The sequence below is a fragment of the Mobula hypostoma genome, chromosome 5 (assembly GCF_963921235.1).
Source record: "Mobula hypostoma chromosome 5, sMobHyp1.1, whole genome shotgun sequence".
Taxonomy (NCBI): domain Eukaryota; kingdom Metazoa; phylum Chordata; class Chondrichthyes; order Myliobatiformes; family Myliobatidae; genus Mobula; species Mobula hypostoma.
The window spans coordinates 21,333,053-21,355,488 of NC_086101.1; the positions used below are offsets into that span (position 1 = coordinate 21,333,053).

At 47.2% G+C, this 22,436-nt stretch overlaps 1 protein-coding gene across 1 annotated transcript in view; it reads left to right on the forward strand.

Moving 5' to 3' along the window:
* Nucleotides 1-19,395: 19,395 nt before the first annotated feature.
* The window catches only part of LOC134346665 (uncharacterized), a 41,808-nt gene continuing 38,767 nt past the window's right edge, over nucleotides 19,396-22,436 (forward strand). Inside the window, exon 1 of the mRNA XM_063048159.1 lies at nucleotides 19,396-19,626. The gene's annotated coding sequence lies outside the window, so the exon portion shown is untranslated. The remainder of the gene's footprint in view (nucleotides 19,627-22,436) is intronic.

A 22,436-nucleotide genomic window follows, 5' to 3' on the forward strand; every position in this document is an offset into this window, starting at 1 on the left:
ACACTACACTTTGTCCCCTGTTCCAGATCATTAATGTATATCATGAAGAGTTGTGGACCCAGCACCAACCCCTGTGGCACACCGTTCACCACTGATTGCCAGTCAGAGAAACACCCATGTATCCCAATTCTCTGCTTTCTATTGGTTAACCAATCCTCTGTCCGTACTAATACATCACCCCCAACTCATGCGTCCTCATCTTGTGGATAAATCTTTACGTGGCACCTTATCAAATCCTACAGGCAATCCAAGAAAATAACGCCCATGTGTTCCCCTCTATCTACTGCACTCAAAGAACTCCAGTGAGCCTGTCAAAGAAGACCTGTCTTTGCTGAATCCACGCCTGATGGATCCATTTCTTTCCAGATGCTCACTGTTTCTCCAATCATAGCTTCAAGCATTTTCCCAAGGACAAATGTTAAACTAACCGGCCTATAGTTACCTGCCTTTTGCCTGCATTCTTTTTTGAACAGAGGCATGACATTGACTTTCTTTCAATCCGCCAGGACCTGTCCAAAGTCCAGAGAATTTTGGTAAGTTATAAGCAAACTGTCTGCTATAACCTCTGCCATTTCTTTCAGTACCCTGGGATGCATTCCATCAGGACCGGTGGACTTGTCCATCTTTAGGCCCACAAGTTTGCTCAGCACTACCTCTTTAGTGATAGATATTGTATCCAGGTCCTCACCTCCCATTGCATCCATAACATCTCTCTTTGCCATGTTAGATGTGTCCTCCACCGTGGAAACCAACGCAAAAAAGTCATTCAAAGCCTCTGCCATTTCCTAATTACCCAATATCAATTCCCCCTTCTTGCCATCCAAGGAACATACATTCACTTTAGCCACCCTTTTCCACTTTATATAATTGTAAAAACTTTTACCATCCATTTTTATATTTTGTGCTAGTTTATTTTCATAATCTATCTTCCCTTTCTTTATTGCTTGCTTAGTGGTGCTTTGTTGCTTTTTAGTTTTCCCAGTCTTCCAGTTTCCCACCACTCTCAGCGACTTTTAGTTTGTATGAGCTTTTAGTCTGATGCCTTCTTTTATTTCCTTAGTTATCCAAGGCTGGCTCTCTCCACCCTTATTGTCTTTGCTTTTAACTGGAATATACTTTTGTTGAGCACCATGAAAAGTATATTTGAAAGTCTTTCACTGTTCCTCAGCTGTCCCACCATATAGCCTATGTTCCCAGTCTACACTAGTCAAATGCTCCTTCATCTCATCGTAGTCTCCATTGTTTAGGCATAATACATGGGTTTTAGATCAAACTTGCACTGTCCATTTGTATGAGAAACCCAATCATACCGTGATCACTCTTTCCAAGAGGATCCCTAACTACAAGATCACTAATTTTACCTGTCTTGTTGTACAGAACCAGATCTATGATAGCACATTCCCTTGTAGGTTCAGTAACATGCTGTTCAAGAAAGCCATCACGGATGCATTCTATGAAGTTCTCCTCAAGATTGCCTCGACCAACTTGATTCACTCAATCTATGTGCGAGTCTCCCATGATAACTGCTGTTCCATTCTTACATGCCTCAGATATTTCTCAGTTTATTGCCTGTGCCACCATAATGTTACTATTCGGTGGTCGAGAGACAACTCCCACCAGCAAATTTCTTTCCTCTTACTATTCCTAATCTCTTCCCAGATGGATTCAACATTCTGCTCCTTAGATCATATATTGCCTGTCACTATCACCCCGATCTCATCCTTAACTAAGGGTGCTACCCCACCTCCCTTACCTTCCTGCCTATCCTTCCATATTACTGATACCCTTGGATATTTAATTCCCACTCTTCTCCACCCTGCAACCGCGTTTCTGTAATGGCCACTAAATCATACCCCTTAATACTGATTTGTGCCAGAATTTCACTGACCTTGTTTGAAATACTACAGGCATTCAGATAAAGTGCCTTCACACTCATTGTGCTTTTAAAATATGGTGATCTTTGTCTCTTTTGCACTTGACTTTTCTGCACCCACCATTACTTTTCTCTATTTTATCTTTTGCTTATACTTTGTCTTTATCCACACCTGCCTTTACCCATAGCTTTCTTGAACCTGTCAGTCTGAACTGCTGCATCTGGTACAGAAGAGGTTAACCAGGATTCTGTGAAGCAAAGGACACAACCGGTCCTAATGTCTCTCTGATACAGTACCCTGGCTCTGAGATCATCAGTTTTGTTTACTAGAGACTGTACATTGGCCAGGAATAGAACTGGAATTGAGAGCTGAAAACCCTGTTTCTTTAAATGTATTTGTTGCCCCGAGCGACAGTGAAAAGTTCAACCAAAAGTACGGCCACAATCGACATAATTTCCATTGGTTTTAAGCAGCAATAGATTGTTCAACATCTTTATTAACTGTGCAGACCTTGGATGCAGTTGTGGTCTCAGCTGTATCAGGCTGAAATAGAAAGAGTTAATTCTATCCATTGAGCTGCCTCAGAACGAGCTCGTGCAAGCATCCTGGAAGTAGCCTATGTTTGTTATTTCAATTCATAACTCAAGCCAGAATAACTGATGCCAGGATTAAGGAAGGCATTTTGTTGGTCCACAAATCAAACAGGCAATTCAAGGAACTTCTAGTGGGACTGGAAAAAATTGCATGGAATGGTTTCAAAATTTTCTTGGCAAACACAAAACATCAAACTCTGTGCTGCTGGTTGACAACATGCTTCAAGCATACAAAACCATGAAGTGCAATATGTCACTAAAGATTAATTTTCTGCATTCCTATTTAGACTTCTTCCTGTAAATCTTGGCACTGTCAGTGATGAGCAGGCTGAAAGGTTTCACCAGGACATTGCGGTCGTGGAGAAATGGTACTAGGACAACTGGAATCTATCAATTCTGGCTGTTGGACACATAAGTAAGAAGACTCAGACACTAAGTACAAATGAAAATCAGTAGCAGAACATTTTTAGCTTAGTTAAACTATTGCAAAGCCTCAGAATTGTTATGCAATTAAACACAATCAATTCAATGGAAGTTAATTTCTTGTTTCTCCAAATTCCTATGTGATACAAATAGTCTAAAATTATATTTGTGTTCAGCTTTCAGCGGTCTATCATAAACAAAAAAACAATTCAGAGGAAGCAACACTTGCGAAAACATTGGTTGTCCTGTGTTGCACGTCACAAGCCCATTATGCCTGGGTGAAGAAGGTTGGGAGCCAAGCGAAGGGCGAAAGTCAGTGTCTCGGGACAGACAGAGCTGTGGTCAGGGAGGTGGGAGGGGAACAGGACATTTAAAATGCAGAGCAGGTCCCAGGGATGGAGGAGGAAAATTAGGGAAGGAAACTTCACCGAGAGAGGTACGGATGTCTCCGCATTAGGGGAACAGGCGGGGGAGTGAGGGGGCGGATGTTCTGGAGGAGAGGGGATGAACTGCAGCTTGACTCAGAGCTGACATTGACAGGGCTGGCTGCTGTACGGAGGGGTAAGGAGGAGGGGCGATGGCGTGGCAGGGTTGAAGTAGGAAGCAGGGGTGGAAATGGCTCCTGTCCGGAGCACATGGTCAGCTCTCCCATGGAGCCTGCAGAGGAGAGGAAGAAACTGGGATGGTGGAGGGTGGGGATTTGAGAGGAGAGGGAGATGGGGAAGGGACATTTGGAAGGAAAGGGGAAGAGAGTCAAGTTATTGAGTTTATGGTCATGTACACAAGTACAGTGAGGTACAGGTACAATGAAGACTTACTGTAGCATCAGAAACACATAGATACAGACAACACACAGAGCATAAATTATACATGTATAATTTAGGCGTATGGAGGGATATGGTCCAGGTGCAGGTCAGTGGGACTAGGCAGAAAAATAGTTCGGCACAGCCATGAAGGGTCAAAAGGCCTGTTTCTGTGCTGTAATATTCTATGGTTCTATGGTTCTATACAAGACAATGAAGAATAAGACTGTATCAAACAAGGAAGTACAGCAAAAACAAAACACACACATACACAACTACATACTATGTCAGTGTATGTAACCCTGTAAGTGTTTTGATTGTGTGTGTGTGTGTGTGTGTGTGTGTGTTTACTGTGTGCATTGTGTGTGTTTGAGTGTGACGCATGTTATTATGAGAGTGCTTGTGAGTGTATGTGAATGAGTCTCAGGGTGAGTGTGTCTGTATACATGCTTGTATCTGTATGTGATTGTACTTGTGTAATCGCGTGTGTGAGATGTGTCAGTGTCTGTGGGAGAGAGAGAGAGCGCTTGTGTGAGTGTCTGAGTGTGTGTGTGGTTGTGAGTGCAGCCCTGCTGCCACCTAGCGGCCGCTCTTTCTGAATGTTTCTGTCATGACATCACCCTGCACCAATGAGGCAGAGCGAGAAGAGACAATGTGAGCCGGACTCCCCACGTTCCCTCGCCAACATCCCCCTACCAGCCACACACACACACACACACACACACACACACACACACACACACACACACACACACACACACACACTCACACACACACCACACTCTTGCCCAGCCACCTGATATATTCTCCTCTCCCCCTCCCTTGTTCCCCTGTTTCCACTCTATTCCTCACTCTCGTAAATCAGCGAGTTTATTTCTCTCAGAGAGCCCATCTCGCTCTCTGCCCCTCCCCCCCCCACTTCCCCAGCTCCCCACCCAAACCCCACAGACAGAGAGGGCTACAAGTTACAGGGAGGACCCGAACAATTTGCAGACAGATAGCGATAGGACTGGGAAGTGGCAAAAGGCTGGCAAATGGCATATAACGAGGGAAAACGTGAAAGTGTTAATTTTTGAAGAACGAACAGAAGAGTATTATTTAAATGGAGAAAAGGTCAGAGAAAGTTGCAGCACAGAGGTCAGGAAGCCAACGTACACCGGTATCAAGTCAGGGGGAAGCCCAGAAGGATGCTGGCCTCATTTCAAGGGACTTGCAGTATATTTGTTGTCAGGTCTTTTTTGTGTTTCAAAAATATGCATTATTCATGAAAATATAGATCGGAAATTTTAAAAATGGCAATCGGCATGCCTGTTTCCCAACAAATACGTCCTCTTTCCACGCATCAAGGTCGTTCATATTCGCTCCTCCAACAATCATTTGTGCAGTATTTAAGAGACAGGTACACAGCCCCAGAGACACAGAGATTCAGCAGATACTGGAAATCTGGAACTTCACACACTGGAAAACTCAGCAAGTTAGGCAGTATCTACAAAGGGGAATAAACAGTTGAAGTTTTGGGCAAGCACACACACACACACACACACACGCACACACACACACACACACACACACGCACACACACACACACACACACACACACACACACACACACACACACTGTCCTGGGAAAATGTACATGAAGGTCCACTGCACAGGATTGGAAAATCTGCAAAGGGATTTAAACTCAGAGTAACAATCATAAAATAATGGAGGACACAGACATTGAGTACAGGAATACAATGCCTTGGTACAGGAATATTGTGCTCAGGTATAGGGACACAGTGCCTGGGTATAGGAGCAGTACCCAGGTACAGGAACACAGTGCCCAGGTAGAGAGACACTGTGGCTGTGTACAGGAATGTGGTGCCTGGGTACAGGGACACAGTGCCCAGGTAGAGGGACACTGTGACTGTGTACAGGAACACGGTGCCCAGGTACAGGAACACAGTACCCAGGTACAGGGACACAGTGCCTGGGAACAGGAACACAGTGAATGGGTACAGGGACACAGTGCTGGGGACAGGAACACCGTGATTGTGTACAGGAATGCAGTGCCTAGATACAGGAACACAATGTTCAGGTACTGGAACGCAGTGTCCAGGTATGGGAACACAGTGGCTAGGTACAGTAATGCAGTGTCCAGGTACAGGAACACAGTGCTCAGCAATAGGAACCCAGTAACTGGGCCTAGAGAAAGGTAAGGCATCATTTAAGACCTTACGCTTTTCCTTGTGTCAGACCTGCTCTCCTGCTCATCATGAAATGCTGTGTCCTCATGCATAGCCTTGACTCTGAGAGGATCACTGGGGTCTCTCCCCACTATTTGTGACATTTACTGGGAGCACAGTATACAAAGGATCCAAAGTATTGTTGTAGACCCTACCACCCATCCCACAATCTCTTTGACCCTCTACCATCAGGAAGGAGGTACAGTAGCATCTGGACCAGGACTGCCAGGGTGGGTAACAGCTTCTTCTCCCAGGCCGTGAGACTAATGATAAACCTGAGACCACTGTGGTCTCATTACTACAACAGTGAGCTGTTTACTGTATACTGTACTGTACTGCATACTAAATGCATTTTTGAATTATATTTTATTGACATAAACATATTAACATACATAAACATATATATTAACATATAGTAACATATATATTCACGTAGACATGCTCAATGGTGGAGGGCTTTACTGGTGATGGACTGGGCCATAGTCACTACTTTTTTTGTATGATTTTCCGTTGAAGGGCATTGGTGTAATGTTGAAAGGCGTGGACAGAGTGGATGTAGCAAAATTGTTTCCCATGATGGGGGAGTCTAGTATGAGACGGCATGATTTAAGGATTGAAGGGCGCCCTTTCAGAACAGAGATGCGAAGAAATCTTTTTAGCCAGAGGGTGGTGAATCTGTGGAATTTGTTGCCACGGGCGGTAGTGGAGGCCAAGTCACTGAGTGTATTTAAGGCAGAGATTGATAGGTATCTGAGTAGCCAGGGCATCAAAGGTTACGGTGAGAAGGCGGGGGAGTGGGACTAAATGGGAGAATGGATCAGCTCATGATAAAATGGCGGAGCAGACTCGATGGGCCGAATGGCCGACTTCTGCTCCTTTGGCTTATGGTCTTATGGTGTTTCCATACCAGGCTGTGATGTAGCCAGTCAATATACTCTCCACTACACATCTGTAGAAGTTTGTCAATTTTTTAGATGTCGTGTGGAATCTTTGCAAGCTCCTAAGCAAGCAGAGACACAACTGGTGCTTCCTTCATAACTGCAGTTACGTGCTGGGCCCAGGACTGGTCCTCCAAAATAATAACACTGAAGAATTTGAAGTGGCTGACCCTCTCCACCTCTGATCCTCTGATGAGGACTGGTTCATCGACCTCTGGTTTCCTTTTCCTGAAGTCAATAATCAGCTCCTTGGTCTTGCTAACATTGAGTAAGAGATTATTTGCATGGCATCACTCAGTCAGATTTCCAATCTCCCTTCTATATGCTGATATATCACCACCTTTGATTCAACCAACGACATTCGTGTCTTCAGCAAACCTGGATATGGCACTAGGGCTGTGCTTAGCCTCACAGTGATAAGTGTAAAGTGAGCAGAGCAGGGGGCTAAGCACACAGCCTTCTGGCGCACCTGTGTTGATGGAGATTGTGGTGTTGTTGCCAATCTGAACTGAATGGGGTCTACAAGTGAGAAAATTGAAGATCCAATTGCAAGGTCAAGGTCTTGGAGCTTATTGAGGGGATGATGGTATTGAATGCTGAGCTGTAGGTGATAAGGTGCATTCTGATGTATGTATCTTTGCTGTCCAGACGTTCCAGGGCTGACTGAGGATTCAATGAGATGGCATCTGCTGTGGACCTGTTGCTCCTGTAGGCAAATTGGAGCAGATCTTTGTCTCTTCTCAGGCAGGAGCTGATAATGTTTCACCACCAACCTCTCGAAATACTTCATCACAGTGAGTGTAAGTGCAACTGGATGATAGTCATTGAAGCAGGTTACTACGTTCTTCTTAGGCACCGGTATATTTCAAGCCTGCATGAAACAGGTGGGTACCTCAGACTGCCAAAGTGAGAAGTAAAAGATCTCAGTGAACACTCCAGCCAGTTGATCAGCGCGGGATTTAATACTCGGCCAGGTTCCTCATCTGGGCCGGGTGTTTTTCGTGGGTTCACCTTCCTGAGGCTGTTCGCACGTCAGCCTCAGAGACTGAAATCATAGGGTTGTCAGGGACTGTGGGAGATCTTGATGGCTCCTCCATGTTTTACCGGTCAAAGCAAGCAAAGAAAAGCATTGAGCTCGTCTGGAAACGAAGTCCTGCTGTCACCTATGTCGCTTGATTTTACTTTAAAAGAGGCGATAGCATTCAAGCCCCGCATCAACTGTCAGGCATCCTTCGGTAATGCAAGTTTATTCTGGAATTGCCACCTCGCCTGCGAGAAGGCTTTCTGGATATCATGCCTGGTTCACTAGACTGGTGATCAGAGGCTGTGTCACCATGCCTCGGATCAGGCTCTCAGCAGACTGCAGAACTCATCCAGAGCTTGTGACTGGGGAAGATTCTGAATGATTTTAAGGGGACACGCTCGTCTACAGATGTTTCAACAAAGTCCGTTACAAACGTGGTATGCACATTCAGAGCCTTTGGGTGAGTCCCTGAACACGGACCCGTCCACTGAGTCGAAGCCGCTCCTCTGCCTCACGTGACCCCTCTTTGCTGTTTTAATCTTTGGAGCTTTGCTCTTTAACCTCTGCCTGTATGCAGGCCGGAGAAGGATAGCCAAGTGATCTGATTTGCAGAAATGCGGTCTTGCACTTTAAAACTTGAATGTTAAAAGCGCCGTTGACAGGTCTCATATTGGTAGGAGGATGTGCGGGGGAAGAGCAGGGAGGGAGCCCCTAAGTTCGGAGCTCTGGTAGCCAGTGCCGAGGCTCACAAATGGACATCGGCAGACCCGACGGGCCGAAGGGCTTGCTTTACAACCCTGTGAGTTACGAATCCCCCCCGCCACGTCCCAGCCCCCTCATCAACTCTCCATGTCCCGTTGAAGCCCTCCTCAACCCCGCTTGTCTCTGCCGCACGGGACGATTGCGGGGCTGGAACAGGAGAGGCGGGGACAAGGGTCCAGATGAGAGAATCAGAATCAGGTTTATTATCACCGGCATGTGACGTGAAATTTATTAACTTAGCAGCAGCAGTTCAATGAAATACATAATCTAGCGAGAGAAAAAAATAATAATAAATAAACAAGTAAATCAATTACGTATATTGAATCGATTAAGAACATACAAAAACAGAAATACTGTATATTAAAAGAAAGTGAGGTAGTGTCCAAAGCTTCAATGTCCATTTAGGAATCGGAAGGCAGAGGGGAAGAAATTGTTCCTGAATCATTGAGTGTGTGCCTTCAGGCTTCTGTATCTCCTACCTGATGGTAACAGTGAGAAAAAGGCATGCCCTGGGTGCTGGAGGTCCTTAATAACGGACGCTGCCTTTCTGAGACACCGCTCCCTGAAGATGTCCTGGGTACTTTGTAGGCTGGTACCAAGATGGAGCTGATAAGATTTATAACCTTTTGCAGCGTTTTTCGGCCCCTCCATACCAGATAGTGATGCAGCCTGTCAGAATGCTCTCCATGGCACAACTATAGAAGTTTTTGAGTGCATTTGTTGGTTCTGATCAGAGCCGCACACCCCGCCGCTCATGCCACAACAGGCCATTCTAGCACCAACCCCCTGCCCTCCAGTTTACCAACAATCCCTCTGCGATTTGAAGGAATCGTCGGAAAAACTCAGAGCCCTTTAGAGGTGAACGGCCTGCTGCGAGGCGAAGTGTCTTGTTGTTTTTAACGAAGTCGGGGACTTCGAAGGCAGGAAAACCACAACGCTCAAAGGCCCCACTCACATCCCGCCCGCAGCCTATCAGCTCCCGGGAGATCGAAGCTCCGTCGGCTGCTAGCGGCAGCGCACAGCTTCAACACCTTCCGTCACGGGACGATGTGGGATGAATGAGGGGAAGGGGTGGGGAGTGGCGGTGAGGAGGAGGTGGGCGGTGAGAGAGAGGAGAGGGCGAGCGAGCGAGCAAGTGGATGAGAGATGAGATCGATCCATATATTGGCGAGACCCGACGCAGACTGGGAGATCGTTTTGCTGAACACCTATGCTCTGTCCGCCAGAGAAAGCAGGATCTCCCAGTGGACACAGCCTGAATAAATACATGAGTGAAAGGGAAAGAGAAAGGAGCTGGGGTGATGGAGGAGGGAAGAGGAAGTGGTATGGAAGGAGGTAGAGCCGAGATCGCTATCGCTCTCGGGCTGCAAATACTTCACACTCTCACACCTCTCGGGCTTTGAAGTAACTTAACTGGCGCCGCTCGGAAAGTCCGCTGTTTGTGCCTAGGAAGCAAACGGCTGGGGATTCTGTCGGGGACACAAGTGCTGGGCAAAGTTCAGCGACACTGGGGTGGAACAGTGATCCCTACTCGTCCCCGATGTCGGGGCAGTACCCTCCGCCATCCAGGCAGTAACCAGTCCGACAGTCCGGCGCTCAATTGAAGAGGTGGGGGGGGGGGAGGAAGAGAGGGAAGCGAAAGTGATGGGGGAGGAGGTTGTGTGAGGTTGAGTGAGGGAGCGAGAGGGGGGTATGGGTGAGAGAAAAGGGGTGGAATGGAGAGAAAGAAGGAAGGAGGGAGAGATGAGATGGGAGAGAGAAGAGATAAAGTGCAGAGGAGAAAGTGAAAAAATGGGGAAAAGAGAAAGTGGAAGGGGGAGAGGACAAAGAGAAAGGGGAAGAGAGAGAGAAGGAAGGAGAGACAAGTGAGAAATTTGGGATGAGGAAGGAGACAAATAGAAGGAAGAAAGTTTGGGGGAGAGGAAGGAAAGACGAGGGAAGAGAGGGAGATGGGGAGAGAGGACAGTCAAGGGCAGAGAGGGTGACAAGGATGAAGGTAACGAGTGAGAGGAGCAGAGAGAGAGAGAGAGAGAGGGGAAGGGGAGAGAAAAATAATATAAAAATCGTATAACACTGAATTTCTGCAGGGTATGAGTTGGGAAGGAAACCCTCAGGGATGGTCCCAAAGGTGACTCTGAGACCCAGAGAGGAGACGGTGTCGAGGTGGGGGGTGTCAGTGAGGGGTGAGGATTGTTACTGAAGTGGGGGGAAGTAAGGGGAGGTCTGTGAGGGGAGTCAGTGAAGGGGGAAGGGGTTGGTCCATTGTATAAGAATGGTAGCAAGGGCAGGCTAGGGATCAGAGTCCAATGAGTATGAGTTCTGTTGTAGGGAAGCTACTGAAGGGAATTATGATGGACAAGGTCTACCATCACTTAGATAGTCAAGGCTTGATCAGGAATAGTCAGCATGGTTTTGTGCATGAGTGGTCATCCAACAAATCTTTTGGAGTTTTACAAAGAGGTAACTAAGGGGAAGGATGAAGGCAGTGCAGATAATGCTTTCTGCATGGTCCTTAGTAAGGCCCTTGACAAGGTCTCACATGGTAGCATGATCTGGAAAGTTAGGTTGCATGAGATCTGAGACAGCTAGAGAGGTGGATTCAAAATGGACTCAATGATAAGAAGCAGAGGGTGCTGGTTGAAGTCAATTGTCTAATAAGAAGCCTATGACTAATGGGTGTCCCAGGGGTCGGTATTGGGACCCCTGTTACTCGATATGTCTGTTAATGATTTGGATATGAACGTACATGGAACAATTAACAAGGTTGCTCATGATACTAACGATACTCATTAAAGTAATTTGGAAGGGGGATGGGAACTGGAGTGATAGTGCTGAGGATGAGGGAGTTGATTTACAAACAGTGGCAATGTGTACATAGAACATAGAATAGTACAGCACAGTACAGGCCCTTTGGCCCACAATGTTGTGCCGACCCTCAAACCCTACCTCCCATATAAGCCCCCATCTTAAATTCCTCCATATACCTGTCTAGTAGTCTCTTAAACTTCACTAGTGTATCTGCCTCCACCACTGACTCAGGCAGTGCATTCCACACATAAACCACTCTCTGAGTAAAAAACCTTCCTCTAATATCCCCCTTGAACTTCCCACCCATTACATTAAAGCCATGTCCTCTTGTGTTCAGCAATGGTGCCCTGGGGAAGAGGCGCTGGCTATCCACGCTATCTATTCCTCATAATATCTTGTACACCTCTATCATGTCTCCTCTCATCCTCCTTCTCTCCAAAGAGTAAAGCCCTAGCTCCCTTAATCTCAGATCATAATGCATACTTTCTAAACCAGGCAGCATCCTGGCAAATCTCCGCTGTACCCTTTCCACATCCTTCCTATAGTGAGGCAACCAGAACTGGACACAGTACTCCAAGTGTGGCCTAACCAGAGTTTTATAGAGCTGCATCATTACATCATGACTCTTAAACTCTATCCCTCGACTTATGAAAGCTAACACCCCATAAGCTTTCTTAACTACCCTATCTACCCGTGAGGCAACTTTCAGGGATCTGTGGACATGTGCCCGGAGATCTCTCTGCTCCTCCACACTACCAAGTATCCTGCTATTTACTTTGTACTCAGCCTTGGAGTTTGTAGTGAGTCTCCAAGCAAGGAGAGGCCGATGCTTGGGCAAAATTGCAGTCAACAGGATGAGCTGCAATGTAAAAGGTGGACAAAATCAAAAAGAATGAATACAGGATGAAAGGTGTTATATTTCAAAGTGTGCAGTATATAGAAACATAGAAACATAGAAAATAGGTGCAGGAGTAGGCCATTCGGCCCTTCGAGCCTGCACCGCCATTTATTATGATCATGGCTGATCATCCAACTCAGAACCCAGCCTTCCCTCCATACCCCCTGACCCCTGTAGCCACAAGGGCCATATCTAACTTCCTTTTAAACATAGCTAATGAACTGGCCTCAACAGTTTGCTGTGGCAGAGAATTCCACAGATTCACCACTCTCTGTGTGAAGAAGTTTTTCCTAACCTCGGTCCTAAAAGGCTTCCCCTCTATCCTCAAACTGTGACCCCTCGTTCTAGACCTCCCCAACATCGGGAACAATCTTCCCGCATCTAGCCTGTCCAATCCCTTTAGGATCTTATACGTTTCAATCAGATCCCCCCTCAATCTTCTAAATTCCAACGAGTACAAGCCCAGTTCATCCAGTCTTTCTTCATATGAAAGACCTGCCATCCCAGGAATCAATCTGGTGAACCTTCTTTGTACTCCCTCTATGGCAAAGATGTCTTTCCTCAGATTAGGGGACCAAAACTGCACACAATACTCCAGGTGTGGTCTCACCAAGGCCTTGTACAACTGCAGTAGTACCTCCCTGCTCCTGTACTCGAATCCTCTCGCTATAAATGCCAGCATACCGTTCGCCTTTTTCACCGCCTGCTGTACCTGCATGCCCACTTTCAATGACTGGTGTATAATGACACCCAGGTCTCGTTGCACCTCCCCTTTTCCTAATCGGCCACCATTCAGATAATAATCTGTTTTCCTATTTTTGCCACCAAAGTGGATAACTTCACATTTATCCACATTAAATTGCATCTGCCATGAGTTTGCCCACTCACCCAACCTATCCAAGTCACCCTGCATCCTCTTAGCATCCTCCTCACTGCTAACACTGCCACCCAGCTTCGTGTCATCCGCAAACTTGGAGATGTTGCATTTAATTCCCTCATCCAAGTCATTAATATATATTGTAAACAACTGGGGTCCCAGCACTGAGCCTTGCGGTACCCCACTAGTCACTGCCTGCCATTCTGAAAAGGTCCCGTTTATTCCCACTCTTTGCTTCCTGTCTGCTAACCAATTCTCCACCCACACCAATACCTTACCCCCAATACCGTGTGCTTTAAGTTTGCACACTAATCTCCTGTGTGGGACCTTGTCAAAAGCCTTTTGAAAATCCAAATATACCACATCCACTGGTTCTCCCCTATCCACTCTACTAGTTACATCCTCAAAAAATTCTATGAGATTCGTCAGACATGATTTTCCTTTCACAAATCCATGCTGACTTTGTCCGATCATTTCACCGCTTTCCAAATGTGCTGTTATCACATCCTTGATAACTGACTCCAGCAGTTTCCCCACCACCGACGTTAGGCTAACCGGCCTATAATTCCCCGGTTTCTCTCTCCCTCCTTTTTTAAAAAGTGGGGTTACATTAGCCACCCTCCAATCCTCAGGAACTAGTCCAGAATCTAACGAGTTTTGAAAAATTATCACTAATGCATCCACTATTTCTTGGGCCACTTCCTTAAGCACTCTGGGATGCAGACCATCTGGCCCTGGGGATTTATCTGCCTTCAATCCCTTCAATTTACCTAACACCACTTCCCTACTAACATGTATTTCGCTCAGTTCCTCCATCTCACTGGACCCTCTGTCCCTTACTATTTCTGGAAGATTATTTATGTCCTCCTTAGTGAAGACAGAACCAAAGTAATTATTCAATTGGTCTGCCATGTCCTTGCTCCCCATAATCAATATAGAACAAGGCCGTTGAACTTGCAGCACAGTTACAGATTGGTAAGTATGATGTTGCAGGCATCACTGAATCATGGCCGAAAGAAGATTATAGCTGGGAGCTTAACGTCCAAAGATACACATTGATTCAAAGGGACAGGCAGGAAGGCAAAGGGGTGGCATTGTTCTGTTAGTAAAAAATGAAATCAAATCATTAGAAAGAGGTGACATAGGGTTGGAAGGTGTTTAATCATTGTAAATAGAGCTAAGGAACTGCAAGGGCAAAAATACCCTTATGGGAATTGCATATGGCCCCCAAACAGTAGTAAGACTGTGGCTTACAAATTACAATGGGAGATCGAAAATGCATGCCCAAAAGACAGTGTTAAACTAGTCATGGGGATTTCAATAAGCAGGTAGATTGGGAAAATCAGGTTAGCGCTGGATACAAGAGGAGGAGTTTCTAGAATGCCAACACAATGGCTTTTTAGAGAAGCTCATGGTTGAGTGCACTAGGGGTCAACAATTCTGGATTGGGTGTCGTGCAATCAACTGGAATTGATTAGAGATCTTAAGGTAAAAGAGCCCTCAGGGGAAAGTGATCATAATATGAATGAATTCACCCTGCAATTTGAGAAGGAGAAGCTAAAGTCACATGTATCGGTATTACAGTGGAGTGAAGGGAATTACAAAGGCATGAGAGAGGAGTTGGCCAGAAATGATTGGAAGAGACCGCTGGCAGGGATAAGAGCAGAGCAAGCAATTTCTGGAAGCAATTCAGAAGGAACAGGATAGATACATCCCAAAGAGGAAGAAGTATTCTAAAGGCAAGCTGACACAGCTGTGGCTAACAAGAAGTCAAAGCTAAGATAAAACCAAAAGAGAGGACATACAATAGAGAAAAAAAAAACAGAGAGAAGTCAGGGGATTGGGAAGCTTTTAAATAACAACAAAAGGCAATTACAAAGTCATTAAGAAGTTAAAGATGGAATATGAAAGTATGCTGGCCAACAGTATTAAAGAGGATACCAAAAGTTTCTTCAGATACACAAAGTGTAAAAGAGAGGCAAGAGTGAATATTGGACCATTGGAAGATAATGCTGGAGAGGTAGTAATGGGGGAAAAGGAAATAACAGATGAACAGACTAAGTATTTTGCATCAGTCTCCACTGTGGAAGACACTAGCAGTACAGTGGAAGTTCTAGGTGTCAGGAGTCACGAAGCGTGTGAAGTTACCATACTAGGGAGAGGGTTCTTGGGAAACTGAATGGTTTGAAGGTGGATAGGTCACCTGGACCAGATAGTGTACACCCCAGGGTTCTGAAAGAGGTGGGTGAAGAGATTGCGGAGGTATTAGTAATGAACTTTCAAGAATCACTAGATTCTGAAATGGTACTCGAAGACTGGAAAATTGCAAATGAAAATTGCAAAAAATGCACTCTTCAAGAAGGGAGAGAAGCAGAAGAAGGGAAATTATAGGCCAGTTACAGTAGTCTGATCTTAGTGGTTAGGAAGATGTTGAAGTCAATTGTTAAGGGTGTGGTTTTTGAGTATTTGGAAGCACATGATCAAATAGGCCACAATCAACATGTTCCTCAATGGAAAATCTTGCCTGACAAATCTGTTGGAATTCTTTGAAGAATTAACAAGCAGGATAGACAAAGGAGAGTTGGCTGATGGTGTGTACTTGGATTTTCAGAATGCTTTTGTCGAGGTGCCACACATGGTGTTGGTTAACAAGTTAAGAGCCCATGGTATTAGAGGAAAGATTCTAAAATGGATAAAGTAGTTGATGATTGGCAGGAGGCAAAGAGTGGGAACAAAGGGAGCCTTTTCTGTTTGGCTGCCGGTGACTAGTGGTGTTCCACAGGGGGTGTCTGTGTTGGGACCGATTCTTTTTACATTATTCAGTATGCAATGATCTGGATAACAGATTTGATGGCTTTGTTGCAAAAATTGCAGACAATATGAAGATAAGTGGAGAAGCATTTAGTTTTGAAGAGGTAGAGAGGCTATAGAAGGACATGCATATTAAAAAAGAGGGCAAAGAAGTGGCAGATAGAATACAGTATCAAGATGTGTATGGTCTTGCACTTTGGTAGAGTAAGTGAAAGGGGTGACTACTTTCTAAATGGAGAGAAAATGCAAAAACTGTGGCACAAAGGGATTTGAGAATCTTGTGCAGGATTCCCTGAGGATTAATTTGCAGGTTGAGTCTGTGGTGAGGAAGGCAACTGAGAAGTCAGAATTCATTTCATGAGGACTAGAATATAAAAGCAAAGATGTAATGTTGAGACTTTATGAAGTGCTGGTGAGACCTCACTTGGTACTGTGAGCACTTTTGGGCCCTTTATCTTAGAAAGGATGTGCAGAAACTGGAGAGGGTTCAAAAGAGGTTCAGGAAAATTATAACAAACAGGACAAAATCTGTAGATGCTAAAAATCTGGGCAACACACACAAAATGCTGGAGGAACTCAGCAGGCCAGGCAGTATCAATGGAAAAGAGTACAGTTGACGATTTGTGTATGTCGCTGATGAAAATGATTCCACTTTTTAACGTCATATGAAGAGTGTTAGATGTCTCTGGGTCTGTATTCACTAGAATGTACCGTCTGTAAACCTATCCACAACAAGGTAAAAGGCCTTGATAGATTGGATGTGGAGATGTTTCTATGGTGGGAGAGTCAAAGACCAGAGGACACAGGCTCAGAATAGAGAGGTGCCTTTTAGAATGGAGACAAAGAGGAATTTCTTTAGCCAGAGAGTGGTGAATCTATGGAATTATTTGTACAGGCAGCTGTGGGATCCAAGTTTTTGTGTGTATTTAAGACAGAGCTCAATAAATTCTTGTTTGTTTGGGGCATGAAGGGATAAGGCAGGAGAAGGTAGGACACTGGGGCTGAGAGGAAAAATGGATCAGCCATGGTGAAATGGCAGAGCAGTCTCAATGGGCCCAATGGTCTAGTTCTGCTCCTGTATCTTATGGTTTTATGATACTAAGTTGGGGAGTCTTATTGATAGTGAAGCAGGTTACAATGAACTGCAAAGAGATCTTGATCAGCTACAGAGATGGGCTGAGGAGTGGCAAATGCATTGCAACTTAGATAAGTGTGAGGTGATACATTTTGGACATTCAAATCAGGGTAGGACTTATACAGTGAATGGCGCAGCACCGGACGAGTGTAGTGGAACTGAGGCAACAGGTAGTGGTGAAAGTGGCCATGCAACTGGACAGCATGGTGAAGAAGGCGTGCTGGCCTTCATCAGTCAGGGCACAGAGTTTCAGAGAAGAAACATTATGTTGCAGTTATGCAAGTCTCTGGTGATGTCATGGTCCGGTCCGTGAAGCCCGTATTCCAGTTCACGGTCCGGTCCATAGCTCCTTATTCCAGGGTTTCTGGTTTTCCTCAGTTTCTGTTGTAGGCACATGATTCTCATATTGGGGCTGAGATATAAATACCTCTGCAAACCAGGGATTCCCTGCTAGACTGACTGTTCCCCACCTTGTCTTTTCCCCCCTCGCCTGACTCTCTGCCTGGACACCTCGCCTGCACCACTGTCTAGTTCAATCGCCAGTGCAGAGATGGAACTGTCTGTTGTTCTTCACTGTTTGTTTCTTCTTGTCCTTGCCTCTGTGGGGTAAGTCAGGCCGTTCTGCCGTTGCCCTGCGGGGGGATCTGTCTTGCCTTGTCCTTGCCTCTGTGGGGTAAGTCAGGCTGTTCTGCTGTTGCCCTGCAGGGGGATCTGTCTTGTCCTCGCCTCCGTGGGGAAAGTCAGGCCATTCTGCCGTTGCCCTGCGGGGAGACCTGTCTTGTTTGTCCTCGCCTCCATGGGGTAAGTCAGGCCATTCTACCATTGCCCTGCAGGGGAACCTGGCTTGTCTTGTCTTGTCCTTGCCTCTGTTGGGTAAGTCCGGCCGTTCTGCTGTTACCTGACGGATGTTCCTGTCCCACCTTGGTGTGGAGATGAAGTTGAGTCCCGGCTTGTCTAAGTATAAGTCCTGGCTCTATGTCTATGTACTGCCCAGTCTCATGTTGGTGTCGTGTTAAAGATGAGTCCCAGCTTTTTGAAGGAAAAGTCCCGGCTCCATGTTGATGTACAGTTCCCAGTCTGTCTCCGAGCTCCAGCCTCCCAGTTATCAGCCTCCGCATTCCAAGACCCAAGACCCCAGCCTGCAGCCTCAAGACCCAAGACCCCAAGCCCATCTCCAAGCCTCATGCCTCAAGACCCCAAGCCAGTCTCCAAGCCTCAAGCCTCAAGACCCCAAGCCAGTCTCCAAGCCTCAAGCCTCAAGACCCTAGCCTCCAGTCCTGCAGTCATGTCATGTCCTTGCCTGGTTCTGGGGCTCGAGCCCGAGGCAAGACCCAGGTTCTGGGTCCTTGTCCAGTCTCTGGCTCGGTGTCCAAGCCCAAGTCTGTGCTCTTGTCCCTGCTCCTTGTCTGTATCCTGTCACATCCCTACTCTAGTCAAGTCCTGTTCCTTGTTCAGTGTCTGTGTCTTGTATTTGGGTCCGCCATCAACGCCCCCCACTGTGACAGGTGAGGCTGCACTTGGAGTATTATGTGCAGCTTTGGTCACCCTGTTAAAGGAAAGACACGGTCAAGCTGGAGAGGGTGCAGAAGAAATTTACAAGGAGGCTGCCTGGACTAGAGATCCTGAATTATACATAAAGGGAGACCACACTGGATCTTTATTCTCTGGAGGGTGGGAGAATAAAGGGTGACCTCATAAAAGATTATAAAAGCATGAGGTGTGTGTGGTTAAAGTAGAAAGTGATAGACTTTTCCCCAGGGTTGGGGAGCCCAAAACTAAAGGGTGCAGACTCAAGTGAAGAGGAAAGAGATTTAAAAGAGATCTGAGAGGTACCTGCCAGAGGAAGTGGTTGAAGCAGGTACAATTACACCATTTAAGAGGCACTTGGATTGGTACGTGAGGCGAAGGGGTTTGGAGGGTCACAGGATGAACGCAGGCAACTGGGACTTGTAAGGTGGACGCTGTGGTCGGCATAAACTAGATGGGATGAAGGGCCTGTTTCTGCACTGTATGACTCTGTGACTCAGGATTGAGCGGTTGCCTTGGCTCCTGCTATAGTGTGCCCACCTGCCAGTCTTCCTCCCCCCTCCCCCCGGCCTCTGTCTCCTCAACATCCCCCCACTGCCCACAACCTGCGCTCCTCCCACCCCAGCCCTGTGACGCAGCCCCGAGGCCCTGACAGGAGGCGGAAGTGGCTACTCCGTTCCTTCCTGCAGTCAGAGAGCGGCTCGACAGATAGAGGGGGAGGGAGGGAGACGGCGAAAGGGAGCGAGCAAGGCGGCTGCAGGAAGGGAGCGAGCAAGGCGGCTGGCTCGCCCCGTCAACACCCCCTACCCCCCACCCGGCGCAATCCCCTCCCCTGCCCTTGCTCACGGGCACAGGTGGGCTGGAACCCGGATCGGAGCCATGAGACGCCCAACTCTACCGGAGGACCCCTCGCTCCCAAACTGAGGTGAGTACTTTCCCTACAGGAGCTTCCCTCCTCCCTGACCTTGCAATGGGACCATGGAGGACCCTGAGGAGAAGCCTGACCAGAATTTGGGAGGGGAATGCAGAAAGAGAATCAGGGTTAAGAGGAGGGAATTGGATTTGATTGACATAGAGAGACAGTTGTAGGGTGTGTGGGAGCAGAGCAAGATCTCTGCAAGCTGGGGCAAAGAGCTAGGATCAGCCAGAGGGGCTGAATGTACTGCCTCACTGGGAGAGCTTTGAACATAGCTGCCCTTTGCCTCGCCACAACAGTCCTTGTGTCTCCTCCCCTCCTCTCGCGAAATGGCGTTTGCCTCCATTTTGTAGGTTGCAGTGTTTGTGGCCTGGTGCTGCGGAGAAGGGTGGGTGGGGCCACTGGGTCAGGTGAGCGGGAGGAGGATATGCAGGAGAGGGGAGGAACGGGGTTAGCAGGATAGTCGGGATTGGGGGAGGACTGTAGGGACCCCTTGCCTCTCCCCTGGAGACGCCGGCAGATCTCCCCGCCATGTTCGCGGTCTGTGCCTCAGTCACCCACCATTCCCTGCACTCCACCGTCGCTAACCTCCCCCACCCCCTGTCTTTACTTTTCCCACCCCTCTGCTGACTGTACAGGCCCTCACCACTTCCTCTCCTGGGTCACTGAGTCACTAGCCATCACCACCCATCCCACATTGAAAGACTCTCTTTCAATTCCCCGTATATCTCTCTGTCTGTCTCTTTGGCTCTTTGTTTATCTGTCTCTCTCTCCCGCTGTCTCTCTCTGTCCCTCTGTTTCTCTTTCCTCATCTCTATCTGTCACACACTCCCCCCACCCCTCTGTCTCTCTCCTCCCTCCCTCTCTGTGTCACTGTTGCTTTCTTCCTGTGTGTCTCTCTCTGTATGACTGTCTCTCTCTTTTCTTCTTTCTCTCACTCTGTCAAGGGATATCCTGCACCTCCCCTGTCTGACCAACACTAAACCAGTGTCCCCCTGGCGATTCAGAGATGGTTTTTGAGTGGGAAGCTTTGCCAGGGGCTGGGTGGGGAAGGTGGGTGGGTGGTCTCACATAGAGGGTGTTCTCCCTCCGGCGGAGGCTGGGCAGAGGTCTTCTGTGGATCTCCATATCACCCCAGGCTGGCTGATTTGTCACTAGGCACCTTCCCATCAGCCCCTCTGTGCCTGACCTTTCCCCTCTAGGTACACCGACCCACTTGCGGTTTCAGGATGGAAGTCACTGGAAGTCACCCCGTTCCAACTCCACTTCCTAATGAGGAACCTTTTGTCAACCTTTCCTCTGTCACTTTTCACTCCCCTCACACCAACCGCACCCCTCCCCGCCCCCCCGTCCTGTCTTCCAGTGAGGAGCAACACTTCCTCTTTCACTTCATGGATCAAAGGCCTTCTAGAGGGACTAATTTCTATGCTTCCAATTCCTCCTCTGACATGCCCTCCACCTCCCTCGCCCACAAACCCACACACACGCGACTCAACAGCAGGAATGAAAGTTGGAAGTAATTTATTCAGCCCCCTCCCCCTCCCCCCCTCAAACCTGCCCCACCAGTCACCTGGATTGTGGCCGTGTTTCCTGCCTCGCTCCCCCTCCCATTTTCCATTCTCATTATCCCTGGATTCCCAGACCATCCAGCAGTCTGTCACTTTCTGCTTCCTGTGACAGACTAGTGGTGAATAGTTAAAAACAGGCTGTTGTTTGCCAAGCTTGGTTCCTGGAAAGGAGAAGCGGTATTGCTGGCTGAGACGGGGTTGGCATCTCAAACCCATAGGCTCTGCTGGGACCCTGTCCTCCAGGCGCCGGGAGAGTGGGGAGGGAGGAGATCTGACAGAGACCCCGGGCAGCGTGGAAGATGTCTCAAATGGATCAGGGGTTTGGAGCCTGGTATACGTGGAGCCTTTTTGGAATGAGATGGGAACGAACTCTTAACAACTCCTGTTCTCATTAGCATTTTTGATTTGAACTCTGTCTTCTTTTGCATATTGAGTGCTTGTCAGTCTCAGTCTGGTTTTACTGTATATAGTTTTTGTTTTGTAAGTTCAATTGCATTTCTTTTTCACTATGAATACCTGCATGAAAGTGAATCTCAAGGTAGTACATGGTAACTTTGATAATAAATTTACTTTGAACTTTGAAATTCTCCACTTTGAATTCTCTCTCCCAGTGTGCTGTTCGAGTGGGGCCAATTGTCAAAGTTTTGGATAATTAAGGGATGGAGGGGACTGTGGGGGAGCTCAGTTTAATGCAGGAGAGGTCAGGAAGATGTTGAGTGACGCATGCTCCCACACCCGTCAATAAACAGTAGTCCATATGAAGTTGTAGATATTGAGTCACACAGCATGTATGTGCCTTTCGGCCCATCGCTTCTGTGCTGACTCTTGAGCATCTATTCAAACCAATCTCATTTTATTCTCCTCATACCCCCACTAGATTCTACCCCCTCAATGCCATGCCCCAGAAGGAATTAACCTGCCATCCCACACATCTGCAGTGTGTGTGAGGAATCTGGAGCAAACGGGGAGGTGGGGGCACAGTGGGACGAGCGCAGGTGAATGGTGCCGAGGGGGAGGGAGAATCTGATGAACGATGAGATAGACCGGAAGTACAAAATGGCCTCCCCTACTCCTGCTTCTTATGTTGTTGATTTGAGGGTGGCAACTCAATTGCAGATGTGAGTGGTGACACTGAAATAACTTCTGGGATGAGGAAGTCACACCACTAGTTCCTTACCCGTTTGGGCCTGTACCCCTTTCTAGACCCTGGAGTGGGCCTGCAGGCAACTGGGCTCGTGGGCAGTTGGGGTT